Here is a 13,963-nt window from a genome sequence, read left to right as displayed (position 1 = left end):
CTCTGGATGTGAGTTTGCATTCTGCTAGCCATGAACATATCCTCAAACAGTCCAGCATATTCCCCACTCCAATAATTATTCACATACACTTCTTCCATTAATTTGGCCCTTTCTGCTCCATAATGCCAGTTCAAAAAATATATATGTGATTCATATATCAGTTAAGAGCACTATGCTCTGAAAATTAGTCTACAGTCTCATCACAACTTTAGGGAGATGTAATTTTCTCTGAATTTTGAAAGAAGACACTCTATGCTGCCCACCTTGATGCTTTTTGAGTGAGAGTTGTCTGCTTCACTAGAGTAATTACTGAACAAGGCTGAATTTCTGTTTTGTTTTCAAGCCATTTCCCCCCTTCTTACTAACCATCTGTTTCTTTGAACTCTTTTTCACACACTGTAAACAAAACCCACTGAAACGTCTCCACAAAACTATCAATGTCAGTACTTGACCTGGTTCTCCAATTTTCCATGAGAAAATTTAAGAATAAAGTATTATTTCTCTGTTCTTAAAGATTTTTCATAGATATAGGATGGAAAGTAATCATATACCAGGCAATCTAAAAGCATTATTTGTAAAGAAATATTTCTGGAAAGAAAGCAAAAAATGATTAATATTGGTTGTCCTCAGGGAAGAGAAGTGGGGAGAGGACTTGTGCACATCTTTTCATGTGCTTCTTTGCTATCTGTAGATAATCTTTGATAAAGCATCTGTGCATACACTTTGGCCATTAATTGGGTAGGTAGTTTTCTTATTTGTAGCATTTTTGAGAGACTGTCATATATTCTGGATACAAGCCCTTTATCATTAATATACTTTGCAAACAGTTTCATCTAGACTGTAACTTGTCTTCTGAAAAAGAGAAGTTCTTAATTTTATGAGCCAGAATCTATCAATTTGTTCCTTTAATGGACCATGTTTTTTGGTGTCATACCTAACAACTCTTTGCCTAACTCAAGGTCACAAATAATTTCCCTTATGTTTTCTTGTAGAAGTTTTATAATTTTACCCTTAGGCCAATGATCCATTTTGAGCTAATATTCATATATCATATGAGATATAGATCCAAGTTCATGTAATTTTTTTGTACATGCATTTCCAATTTTTGAAAAGAATGTACCTTTTGGACAGAAGAGTACAAAATGGACAGAAAATACATCACAGTACTTTTGCATCTTTGTCAAAAGTTAACATATATATATGGGGCTATTTATCCACCCTCTACCTATGTGTCTTGATCCCAATATTGCACTGTCTTGCGACCCCATGGACTGTAGCCTGCCAGGCTCCTCTGTCCATGGGACTCTCCAGGCAAGAATACTGGAGTGAGTTGCCAGTATTTCCTTCTCCAGGAGATCTTCCTGACCCAGGAATTGAACCCAGGTCTCCAGCATGGCAGGAAGATTCTTACCAACTAAGCTACAAGGGAAATCCCTGTCTTTATTACTGCGCCTTTATAATAAGTCTTCATGAGAGTTATACATCATGAGAAACACTGGGCTGGAGGAAGCACCAGCTGTAATCAAGATTGCTGGGAGAAATATCAGTAACCTCAGATATGCAGATGACATCACCCTTAAGGCAAAAAGTGAAGAAGAACTAAAGAGCCTCTTGATGAAAGTGAAAGAGGAGAGTGAAAAAGTTGGCTTAAAGCTCAACATTCAGAAAACAAAGATCATGGTATCCAGTCCCATCACTTCATGGCAAATAGATGGGGAAGCAGTGGAAACAGTGAGAGACTATTTTGGGGGGCTTCAAAATCACTGCAGATGGTGACTACAGCCATGAAATTAAAAGACACTTACTCCTTGGAAGAAAAGATATGACCAACCTAGACAGCATATTAAAAAGCAGAGACATTACTTTGCCAACAAAAGCCCATCTAGTCAAGGCTATTGTTTTTCCAGTAGTCATGGATGGATGTGAAAGTTAGACTATAAAGAAAGCTCAGCGCCAAAGAAGTGATACTTTTGAACTGTGTTGTTGGAGAAGGCTCTTGAGAGTCCCTTGGACTGCATGGAGATCCAACCAGTCCATCATAAAGGAAATCAATCTTGAATATTCATTGGAAGCACTGATGAAGCTGAAACTCCAATACTTTGACCACCTGATGCAAAGAGCTGACTCATTTGAAAAAACCCTGCTGCTGGGAAAGATTGAAGGCAGGAGGAGAAGGGGATGACAGAAGATGAGATGGTTGGATGGCATCACCGACTCAATGGACATGAGTTTGAGTAAACTCCAGGAGTTGGTGATGGACAGGGAGGCCTGGCGTGCTGCAGTCCATGGGATCACAAAGAATCAGGCACGACTGAGCGACTGAACTGAACTGAATAATAAGTCTTAAAGTCAGGGAGTGTAAGTCAGGCAAAACTCTGTCTTTTTATTCAAAACTGTTTAGGCTATTTGGGTCCTTTGAATTTCCATTTAAATTTTAGAGTCATCTTAGTCAATTTCGACAAAGGCTTTGTGGCGCTATGATTGGCAATGTGCTAAATGCCTAGATCAGTTGGGGATGAACTGACATCTTAACAATACTGTGTTTGCTGATCCATGAACACAGTATACATCTCTCCATTTATTTACAACTTTAAGACTCTTTGGATTCCCTAAGTTCTCTTAGCAAGTTTTCTGTTTTCAGTATATAAATCTTACATGTCTCTTGTCAGGTTTTCTCCATAAGTATTTGATATTTTTAATGCAATTATAAATGGTATTATAATAAGTATATAGAAATGCAATCAATTTTTGATAAATTGACTGTGAGTCTTGAAATCTTACTAAGCTTATTTATTAATCTGAGTAGCTTTTAAATAAATAGATTCCATAAGGATTTTCAATGGAGACAACCATGTTTTACTTCATCCTTTCTAATCTGCATGCATTTTCTTTCTTTTTTGTTCTTGCTGCACTGGCTAGAATCTCTAATACAATGTTGAATACACGTGCCAAGAGGACATCCTTGACTTGTTCTTGATCCTAAGGGGAAAACATTCCATTTTTAAATTCCATATTTAAATATGATGTTAGCTATAGGTTTTTCATAGATGCCCTTTACCAAGTTGGGGACATCCCCTTCTATTCCTAGTATACTGAGGACTACTCTTAGCTGCGGTGCATGGGCTTCACATTGCGATGGCTTCTTGTTGCTGAGCACAGGCTCCAGGTGAGCAGGCCTTAGTGGTTGAGGCACACCGGCTCTAGAGCATGGGCTCAGGAGTTGTGGCACATGGTCTTAGCTGCTCTGGGGCATGTGGAATCCTCCCAGACTAGAAACTGAACCCATTTCCCCTACATTGACAGGCAGATTCCTATCTACTGTACCACCAGGGAAGTCCCCGACAACACTTAATACATTGTGTTTTTATTTTCATCTAGTTCAAAATACTTTTTAAATTTCCCTTTTGATTTATTCTCTAATGCATGGGTTATCTAGATGTGTGTTATTCAGTTTTCAGTTACTTAGGGATTTTGCAATTACCTGTCTATTGGTTTCTAACTCAGTTCTACTGTGGCTAGAGAACGTAGTTTGTATAACTTGAATGTCTTAATAATTATTGCGATGTATATATATTTTTTACTTTATTTTACTTTGCAATACTATATTGGTTTTGAGATACATCAACATGAATCCGCCACGGGTGTACATGAGTTCCCAATCCTGAACCTCCCTCCCCATACCATCTCTCTGGGTCATCCCAGTGCACCAGCCCCAAGCATCTTGTATCCTGCATCGAACCTAGACTGATTGAGATGTATTTTTATGGGCAAGATTATAGTCTGCTTTGTAAAAGTTCTGTGTGCACTTAAAAGGAAAGGAATGTGTATTCTACTGTTATTTAGTGGAGTGTTCTATAAAAGCCAATTAGGCCAACTCGCTTAATAATGTTGATCAGGTCTTATCTATCTTTATTGATTTTCTGTCCACTTTTCTATCAATTACTTCGAGTATTGTTGAAATCTCCAATTATAAATGTTGACTTCTCTCATTCTTGCAGTTTTAAACAGTTGATTATCTTTTATTTTTGTTAATTTTTATTTTTACTTTATTTTACTTTACAATACTGTATTGGTTTTGCCATACATTGACATAAGAGATCCAAATAATAAGAAAAACATTTATTGCTTCCTGAATTCTGCTGCATGTATTTTGAAGCTCTATTATCCCATGCATAAGCACTAAGGATTAGTTTGGATTCTTCAGATTAGTGTTAGCATGGTACACTATGCTTTTTTTTTTTGTAGAAATTGACTAAGATGATTCTAAAATTTGTATGGAAATTCAAAGTTTTTTTTTAAAAATCCTTTTTATTTTGTATTGAGGTATACCTGATTAACCATCCTGTGATAATTTCAAGTGAACGGCGGAGGGACTCAGCCATTCATATACATGTATCCATTCTCCCCCAAACTCCCCTCCCATCCAAGCTGCCACGTAATGAGCAGAGTTCCATGTGCTCTACAGTAGGCCCTTACTGAGTATTTATTTGAAATAGAACAGTGTGTACCTGTCCATACCAAACTCCCTAAATATCCCTTTCCCCTGGCAAAGCCTGGTACATGTTTTGCCATTCTTCTACTTTTAACCTAATCTTCTCTTTATATTTAAAGTGGATTTCTTGCTTTTTTTTACCCACTTGAAAATCTATTTTCCACTTACATATAATAAGATTACAGATGCAGTTGTGTTTAAATCTACCATATGGCTATTGGTTTTCTATTTGTTCTATCAATTCCTTGGCCTTTCCCCCTTTATTTCTGTCTTATTTTGAATTAATTATTTTTTATGCTTCCACTTTGTATTCTTTGTTATGTTTAAGAGCTTTAATACATCCTTGTTTTATTTTAGTGGTTGTTTTAGGGTTTATAGTGTTGATATCATTCGCTTATTACAATTTAATGTCGTGACATTATGCCATCTTATGTATAATTCAAGAACCTTACAACAACATATTTCCATGCCCCTCCCACGTTTTGTGTTATTGTTGTCATATATTTAAATTTGAATATATTAGAAGTGGCATGATTCATTGATATTCTAATTTTAAACCGCTGATGATCTTTTAAAGAGATCCAAACAATGAGAACAATATTTATATTTACCCATGTAGTTACCATTTCTGATGCTCTTCATTCCTTTGTGTAGATGTAGATTTCCATCTGGTATCATTTGCCTTCTGTCTTAAGGAACTCTTTTGGTAGTGCAGGTCAGCACAGAAAACAGCAAAATTCTGTAAAGCAGTTATCTTCCAATACAAAAATAAATTTTACCAAAGAGTATCAGATGATGTAGAGAAGTCGTTCGTGAAAAGAAGAGTCGGTGAGGCAAACTTCATTTGTGTCTCATTTTAGGAAACCGCCACAGCCACCTCAACCTTCCGCAAAAACCATCCTGATCAACCAGTAGCCATCATCATCAAGGCAAGACCCTCCATCAGCAAAATGATTACGACTCACCTAAGACTCAGATGATGGTTAGCCTCATTTAGGCATAAGTGCTGTGCTGTGCTCAGAAGTGTTTGACTCTTTGCAACACTATGAACTGTAACCTGCCAGGCTCCTCCGTACATGCGATGTTCCAGGCAAGAACACTGGAGAGGGTTACCATTTCCTCCTCCAGAGGATCTTCCTGACCCAGGGATCGACACGCCGTCTCTTGGGTCTCCTCTGCTGGCAGGTAGATTCTTTACCATTCAGCCACCTGTGAAGCCCTTAAAGAATAAAGTTTTTTAATTAATTAATTTACATTGTTTTTAAGATACAGTGCTGTTGAACACTTAGTAGACTACAATACGATATAAAGGTTACTTTTACATGCATTGGGAAGCCAAAAATTTGTGTCTCACTGTATTGCAATATTCACTTTGCTGCGGTGGTCTGCCATGCCCACAATATCCCTGAGGTATGCCTGTACTAGTTGTTGCAATAGGAGGCTTGAGAGTGTGTACAATAAGTTACACTTGAGACTGACCACAGTTTGGTGAGGAAGTCCCCCACCTGGAAGAGTTAAGACCAACTGTAACACTGTCGAGGCAGCTGTCTTTACACCTACTTCAGGGTACTTTGCATGCAATAACTTCTTCAGTTCCTCCTCACTGACTGGCAGTAAAGTGGAGGACCGTTTATTGACCATACAGTTTGATCAACATTTCCACTACTGATTCCAGAGACTTCTCTCAGATCTCCTGAATTTGCCTCTGTCCGTTTTCCATCATTCCTGTAGCAAACTGCCATACAACTCGTTGGCTTAAAACCACAGAAAATGTTAGTCTTGTAGTTCTGAAGACCTAAATGGCTCCCATTGGGCTAAAGTCAAGATGTTGGCAGGTATGGGTTCATTTGTTTATTTATTTTTTATTTTATTAATTTTGTCTGTGCTGGGTGTTCATTGGTGTGTAGGCTTTTCTCTAGTTTTAGCGAGCAGGGGCATCTCTTCGTTGTTGTGTGCGGACTTACTGTGGAGGCTTCTTCTGTTGCCAAAGCAGGCTCTAGGTGTGTGGGCTTCCGTAGTTGAGGCATAGGGTCTAATATTTTCTCCTCCGTGAAAGCTAACAAGGTGGCTGGCCATGGTGTTATGGCTGCTGGTAGAAAACATGAGACTCCTGGGTCAGAGACAAAGGACTTGAATACCCACAGCGTTAGTGGCAGTGAGAGTATCAACATTTCCACGAGTTCCCTAAGCCTCAGTCCCCACAGGGTGTTGCAGAAGGCCAGATAAATCCTGCGTGTGCAGTAGGCTCCATTATAGGAGAAGCACTCCTAGCTCATGGGACTCGAGTCTTTGCCCGATCCTTGCCTTGAGGAAGAAATGTCTTGAGCATAATTTCCAGTATAACTTGCCCTTTGCTCTGGAGAGGGAGACTCTATCTTTTGAGGCTGTTCACTATATAAATATTCAAAAAGAGTGTTTGGAAAAAAGGCAATCTTTGGTCTGCTTGTAAGATACACAGAAATATGAGATTTGTGGAGAATAGTCTCCCAATAATCTCTCAAGTCCTTTTTAATCCAGAACTGATATAATGGGCTCTTGAATGTGAAGTCAAGTGGGCCTTAGAAAGCATCACTATGAACAAAGCTAGTGGAGGTGATGGAATTCCAGTGGAGCTATTTCAAATCCTTAAAGATGATGCTGTGAAAGTGTTGCACTCAATATGCCAGCACATTTGGAAAACTCACCAGTGGCCACAGGACTGGAAAAGGTCAGTTTTCATTCCAATCCCAAAGAAACACAATGCCAAAGAATGCTCAAACTACCGAACATTTGCAGTCATCTCACACGCTAGTAAAGTAATGCTCAAAATTCTCCAAGCCAGGCCTCAGCAATATGTGAACCGTGAACTTCCTGATGTTCAAGCTGGTTTTAGAAAAGGCAGAGGAAGCAGAGATCAAATTGCAAACATCCGCTGGATCATGGAAAAAGCAAGAGAGTTCCAGAAAAACATTTATTTCTGCTTTATTGACTATGCCAAAGCCTTTGACTGTGTGGATCACAAGAAACTGTGGAAAATTCTTCAAGAGATGGGAATACCAGACTACCTGACCTGCCTCTTGAGAAATCTGTATGCAGGTCAGGAAGCAACAGTTAGAACTGGACATGGAACAACAGACTGGTTCCAAATAGGAAAAGGAGTATGTCAAGGCTGTATATTGTCACCCTGCTTATTGAACTTATATGCAGAGTACATCATGAGGAACGTTGGGCTGGAAGAAGCACAAGCTGGAATCAAGATTGCTGGGAGAAATATCAATAACCTCAGATATGCAGATGACACCACCCTTATGGCAGAGAGTGAAGAGGAACTAAAAAGCCTCTTGATGAAAGTGAAAGAGGAGAATGAAAAAGTTGGCTTAAAGCTCAACATTCAGAAAACAAAGATCATGGCATCCGGTCCCATCACTTCATGGGAAATAGATGGGGAAACAGTGGAAACAGTGTCAGACTTTATTTTTGGGGGCTCCAAAATCACTGCAGATGGCGACTGCAGCCATGAAATTAAAAGACGCTTACTCCTTGGAAGAAAAGTTATGACCAACCTAGATAGTATATTCAAAAGCAGAGACATTACTTTGCCGACTAAGGTCCGTCTAGTCAAGGCTATGGTTTTTCCAGTGGTCATGTATGGATGTGAGAGTTGGACTGTGAAGAAAGCTGAGTGCAGAAGAATTGATGCTTTTGAACTGTGGTGTTGGAGAAGACTCTTGAGAGTCCCTTGGACTGCAAGGAGATCCAACCAGTCCATTCTGAAGGAGACCTGCCCTGGGATTTCTTTGGAAGGAGTGATGCTGAAGCTGAAACTCCAATACTTTGGCCACCTCATGCAAAGAGTTGACTCATTGGAAAAGACTCTGATCCTGGGAGGGATTGGGGGCAGGAGGAGAAGGGGCCGACAGAGGATGAGATGGATGGATGGCATCACTGACTCAGTGGACGTGAGTCTTAGTGAACTCTGGGAGTTGGTGATAGACAGGGAGGCCTGGCGTGCTGCGATTCATGGGGTCACAAAGAGTCGGACACGACTGAACGACTGAACTGAACTGATTCTGTTTCATTAATATCTGTGTCCGTACTTACATCCATACCACACTGTCTTAATTATTGTAGCATTACAGTAGGTCCTAACATTACATAATAGAAATCCTCCGTGCTAATGCCTGCTTGTGTATTCTAGTTCCTTTGCATAGCAATATAAATTTCTAACATCTCTGTTTCAGTTTTCACCAAAAAGTCGACAAAGAACTGGTTGAACAAGTAGAAGACAAATGAGTAAAGTGATATAAAACTTCAACAACACTCAATCAAGTTGACTTATATATTAGAGAACACTGCACCCATCCTTCTGAACATACATTCTCTCTGGGGACACATGAAACATTCTTCTAGATAGGCCATGTGTTGAAATCAGACAGAGTACGTTTTCCAACAACTATGGAATTAAGTTAAAATTGACCCAGAAAGAAGGCATCAAGAGAAAATGCCTGTATTTTTGAAGACTAAATGAAAGCAGCAGTAGAGGGAGCTATGTAATTTGAGAAAAAAAAGTGTAGATGCTGGGTTTTCTTGCTGGTCCAATGGTTAAGAGTCTGCTTGTCAAGGCAGGGGCCGCTCGTTCAAGTGACCCTGTGCGTTAAAACTACTGAGGCTGCACGCTAGAGCCCGGGAGCCAAACTGCTGAGCCTGTGCTCCCCAACCACTGAAGCCTGTGTGCTCCAGAGCCTGTGTTCTGCAATGAGAGAAGCCACTGCAATGAGACGCCCTCGCACCACACCTAGATGGTAGCCCCTGCTTGCCACAACTAGAGAAAGCCCACGCACAGGAACAAAGCCCCAGCACAGACAAAGATATATACATATATAAATTTTAATAAAGTATACGTGCCTCCTTCAAAAAGGAATAAAACACAAATTTCCCATGAACATGAGCAACAAAGTAGAACAAACTTCAAATCCTGGACAAAATTATTATTTTCCCCCCTTTCAATCACACATTTATTTATTTATTATTGGAGTATAGATGGTTTGCACTGCTGTGTTAGTTTCTGCTCTACAGCAAACTGAGTCAGGTATACACATTACTATGTATAAAATAGATAGCAAATAAAAAGTATTATTTTCAAAAATGAAAGACTGTTATGTACAATGGGTGGCAGAAATTTATGACAAGATATTTTTATTCTATACATTACATGTAAGTAGGCCTTTAAAAGGCATAGCCTATGGGGCATTATGAGCTTCCCTGGTGGCTCAGAGGTTAAAGCGTCTGCCTCCAATGCAGGAGACCCAGGTTCGATCCCTCGGTTGGGAAGATCCCCTGGAGAAGGAAATGGCAACCCACTCCAGTATTCTTGCCTGGAGATCCCATGGATTGAGGAGCCTTGTGGGCTGCAGTCCACGGGGTCACAGAGTTGGACACGACTGAGTGACTTTAAAAAAAAAGGGGGGGCATTATGGTAAAAATCACTAAAAACAATTTCCTAACTTTCCCTTATCCCCCTGTGCTGACCTGGTCACCCCAAATGGGGCTGTGTTTACAGGTGTCAGTGTCCTTGGTGTTTGTTACAGGTGTCAGTGTCCTTTGAGGACATGACCGTGGAACTTCAGCAGAGAGGAGTGGCAGGACCTGGACTCTGCTCAGAGGTTCCTGTACCAGGACATGATGCCGAAAACCACAGCCACCTCATCTCACTGGGTATGCACAGCTACCCTGTGAATCTATGAGTGTTGTAGCCACGCGTTCTGGGAAACACACTCATTCAGAAGGACAATGCAGATAGTGGAGTGCAGTTTATTACAACCGGCGGCCCAAAGTCAGAGTCTCCTCTTAGCCAAGGACCCTGACCAGTTTTTCTGAAAGCCTTATATACCCTAAGTGTACGTGCCCAAACCCACCTCCCCAAATTCCCTGAAACTAGTCTGAAGAAACAGAAGGAAAGATACACTCAGAGTTAACCCGTGATTCATATCCCTTAAGCCTAGGTAGTTAGCAGTGGACAATTGTCAATAGGGCCTGTGGTCATACCCCAATAAGCATAATAGAATTTATGATTCTACTTGGTTACACAGATAATTAGGGTATTCTTTCAGGCAACAGAGAGTCTAGGTACGAGCCCTGGGGCTCTTCCATCCCGGGGGCCTGGTTTTCCAGTTGGTATGTCATTTCCATAGATACTGGGCATAGAGCTCAAAGTCCACAGTACAGCCCAGGATGGAGTGCTGCTTTTCCAGATGGAGCCTGTTCTGTCTGTTTCCGCCTTCTTGAGGACTCTGTTATGAGTAAAATTGTGTCCATCCAAGAAAATACGTTGACGTCCTAACCCCACTACTTCTGAATGTGACCTTAATTAAAGATAGGGCCTGAGACGGTAACAGGGAGGAAGGCCAGAAGTCCCAGAGCGGCAGGAGACAATAAACTGTAAGTGGCAGACGCTTTTTCTCTCCTTCTCTATATGTGCTGACGACACCTAGCTCTACCATGAGCTAACCAATATGTTTTTCTTATGGAAAAGTTTTTCTTAAGCAATGTTAATGAAAACCATGTATTTGCTTTGGCAACCTGCCTTTGTTCAAAATGATTCTGCCTAATAACTTTTTTTTTTCTTTTCTCAAACCTTGGGCTGATAATGAATCAAGAAACTAGTATTCATGCCAATAGTTTTATGGCCGGGGGATGACACACCTTGGGCCATCCTATCTCAAAAATGCATATTGTGGGAGAGGGCCTTGGTGAAACCCCCTCAGCCTTGAGGTGACACTCTTATCTGATTAATAAGCTTGTTAACAGACATAAAACACCTTGCCAGAAACTAGCAAGGGGGCATTCTTTCTGCCCCTTTCTGATGTCCGTGTCAGCAGCTTTCTCTCTCTCTCTCTTACCTTTTAATAAAATTCTGTTACCGAAAAGGTTCCAGTGGGCAAGCCTCGTGTCTTGCCTGGATCGAATTCCTCTCTCTCCTCCAGAGACCACGAATCCTGGCGCAGCACACGGCTCACAGCAAGTAACTGTCAGGTCTTTCCAGAAGTAATCAATCTACAATGAGGTCGTTAGGTAGGCCCTACTCCAATATGCCTGGCATTCTTACAAAAAGGGGAAGTGTAGGCCACAGAGACACACAAACACACAAGAGAGACCGTGGGGAGGCACACAAGGAGTAGATGACCATGTGGTTGGAGTGATGCTTCTGTAGGACAAGAGGTGCCTGAGGCCACCAGAAACCAGGAGAGGGGCATGGAACACACCCCTCCCTAGCACCTTCAACAAGAGCATGACCTGGCTGACGCCTTGATTTTAGACTTCTGGCCCTCAGAACTGCAAGGCAAGAAATTCTTATTGTTCTGAGTCACAGGGTTTGTGATACTTGTTACAACAGTCCTAGGAAAACTCCAGCTTTCAGTATTTGGGGTGGAGTGCTATTATAAGAAACACTAAAAAGAGATGAAGTGGCTTTGGAATTGGGCAGCGGGTAGAGCTGGAGAAACTTGTAGGTGCTTGATAGAAGAAGTCTAGGTTGCCTCAAAAGAAACTGGTGGGAGAAATAGGAATAACTGTGTTTTTTGCTGAGGTCTCCAGATAGGCCTTTCCAGGTGAGGCTAGTGGTAAAGATTCCTCCTGCCGATGCTGGAGACTCGGGTTCCATCCCTGGTCAAGAAGATCCCCCAGAGAAGGAAAGGGCAACCCTCTCCAGTTTTCTTGCCTGGAGAATCTCACGGGCAGAGGAGCCTGGCGGGCTCCAGTTCATGGGGTTACAAAGAGTCGGACAGGACCGAAGCGAATTAGCACACAGCACTGGCCAAAGAACCTAGCATGTCTGGTACCTACCTGTTTAAGAAATAAATTCTAGGTATTTCCTAAAAGAACTAGAAGATTTAGAAAAGGGAGTTTAATCTTAATTTCTGACTAATGAGTTACTGATTGAATTTAACACATGATGAATAAGAGAAATTCACAGCTTTAGATATTCTCACCCTGCACAATGTTAGGTATAACTAGGTATTTGATAAGCATAGCATATCACGGCGAAAATCATGAAAGACAACTAACTGCCCAGTTCTCTTCCATCCAACCCCCGGCGCTGACCATGTCACCTTGAATGGGACTGTATTGCAACAGGGGTCATTCGAGGACGTCCCTGTGGACCTCAGCAGGGAGGAGTAGCAGCACGTGGACCCTGTACAGAGGTGCCTGTACCAGGATGTGACACTGGAGACCTACAGCCACCTGTGCGCAGTGGGTAAGTGAGCACAGCTGCCCTGTGCACCTGCCAGGGGCCTCAGAGAGGCTGCCTCCATTCTCAGCTGCTGAATGCTCTGGGGCATCTGAAGTGTGTAATGGTGTCATCTTTGATTTGCCGGAGATACTTCAGTCCTTTTACCCTTCTGTGATTATATCACTCTATTCCCAGGGAAATGGGATTACTTTCCTGAAGAGCAAATAGAAAGTGTGGTTGAAAGGCCCTGAAACCAATTAACTGGACCCAATCCTGTATCGTGTCCTGTTCACAGGGAACCAAGTTCCCAACCCAGCGGTCATCTTCAAGCTGGAGCAAGGAGAGGGCCCATGGACATTGGAGGAGGAAACCCCACATCACAGCTGCTCAGATGTGTGACCTGATAGATGCGGGACGTGGAGTAGATCTGTTTTTCTAGGACAGGCTGATGCCTTTGAAAGGCTCTGATGGAAAAGAGTACTCACTTTGAAGGTTTCTTGAAGCGTTCTGAAACTTCGGACTTGATTCCTTTCCCAAGAGCCATGAATGAAGCGCCTTCCTGGAACGCGGGGCATTCTGCGTTGGCTGCAGCCGTTGTAACAAGATGGCAGCGTCGGCGGAGTGACCGGGGGCCCTCCTGGGGGAGCCGGTGGCAGTGGCGGCAGCGGTATGGCCGCCGCTAACTTCACGGCTCCCTGAACCAGCCCCCGAGGTCGCTGCGAAGGCGAGGCCGCGCCACCAGAAGCCAGAGCTCGCTTGCTAACGGTAAGAACCCCCTCAACAGTCTGTGGCCTGGTGAAAAGAAACCTGACAGTAGCGGTGGTCAGATTCCCTTGGCCGATTCTGGGCCCTGTAACGCTGGAGAAACAGCCAGCGTTTTCTGTTTCCTGCCTGCCTTCACAGCCTTGCTCCGTGGACGAGTCTTAGGGGCGTCCATCGTCCCCTTAGAGGCGTCCATCATCCCTTAGAGGTGTCGGAGCTTAACCCACCCCCATCTTTGTCTCTCAGGATGGCGAGCAGCAGTGGACCCGAGGCCGATTTCCTTGTCGGAGGGAGATATAAACTGGTACGGGAGATCGGGTGTGGCTCTTTTGGGCACGTTTATTTGGCGATAGACCTCACCAACCATGAGGAGGTGGCCGTAAAACTAGAACCACAGAATGTGAAACAGCCCCAGTTGTTACACGAGAAGGGAACGCTATAATATCCTTCAAGGTGGGGTTGGCATCCCCCAGATACGGTGGTATGGTCAGGAAATGGAC

The 13,963-nt window shown here is 42.4% G+C and overlaps 1 non-coding gene across 1 annotated transcript; it reads left to right on the top strand.

The window, feature by feature from the left end:
• Positions 1-9,730: 9,730 nt before the first annotated feature.
• On the top strand, positions 9,731-9,802 carry TRNAW-CCA. Its single transcript has one exon. It is a non-coding gene; the product is annotated as a tRNA-Trp (tRNA).
• The last annotated feature ends 4,161 nt before the right edge of the window (positions 9,803-13,963 follow it).

Source organism: Capra hircus, unplaced genomic scaffold (assembly GCF_001704415.2).
Source record: "Capra hircus breed San Clemente unplaced genomic scaffold, ASM170441v1, whole genome shotgun sequence".
In the NCBI taxonomy this organism is placed as follows: Eukaryota; Metazoa; Chordata; class Mammalia; order Artiodactyla; family Bovidae; genus Capra; species Capra hircus.
Note: the sequence above shows the minus strand (reverse complement) of the source record. Positions and strands in the feature narration are given on the sequence as shown.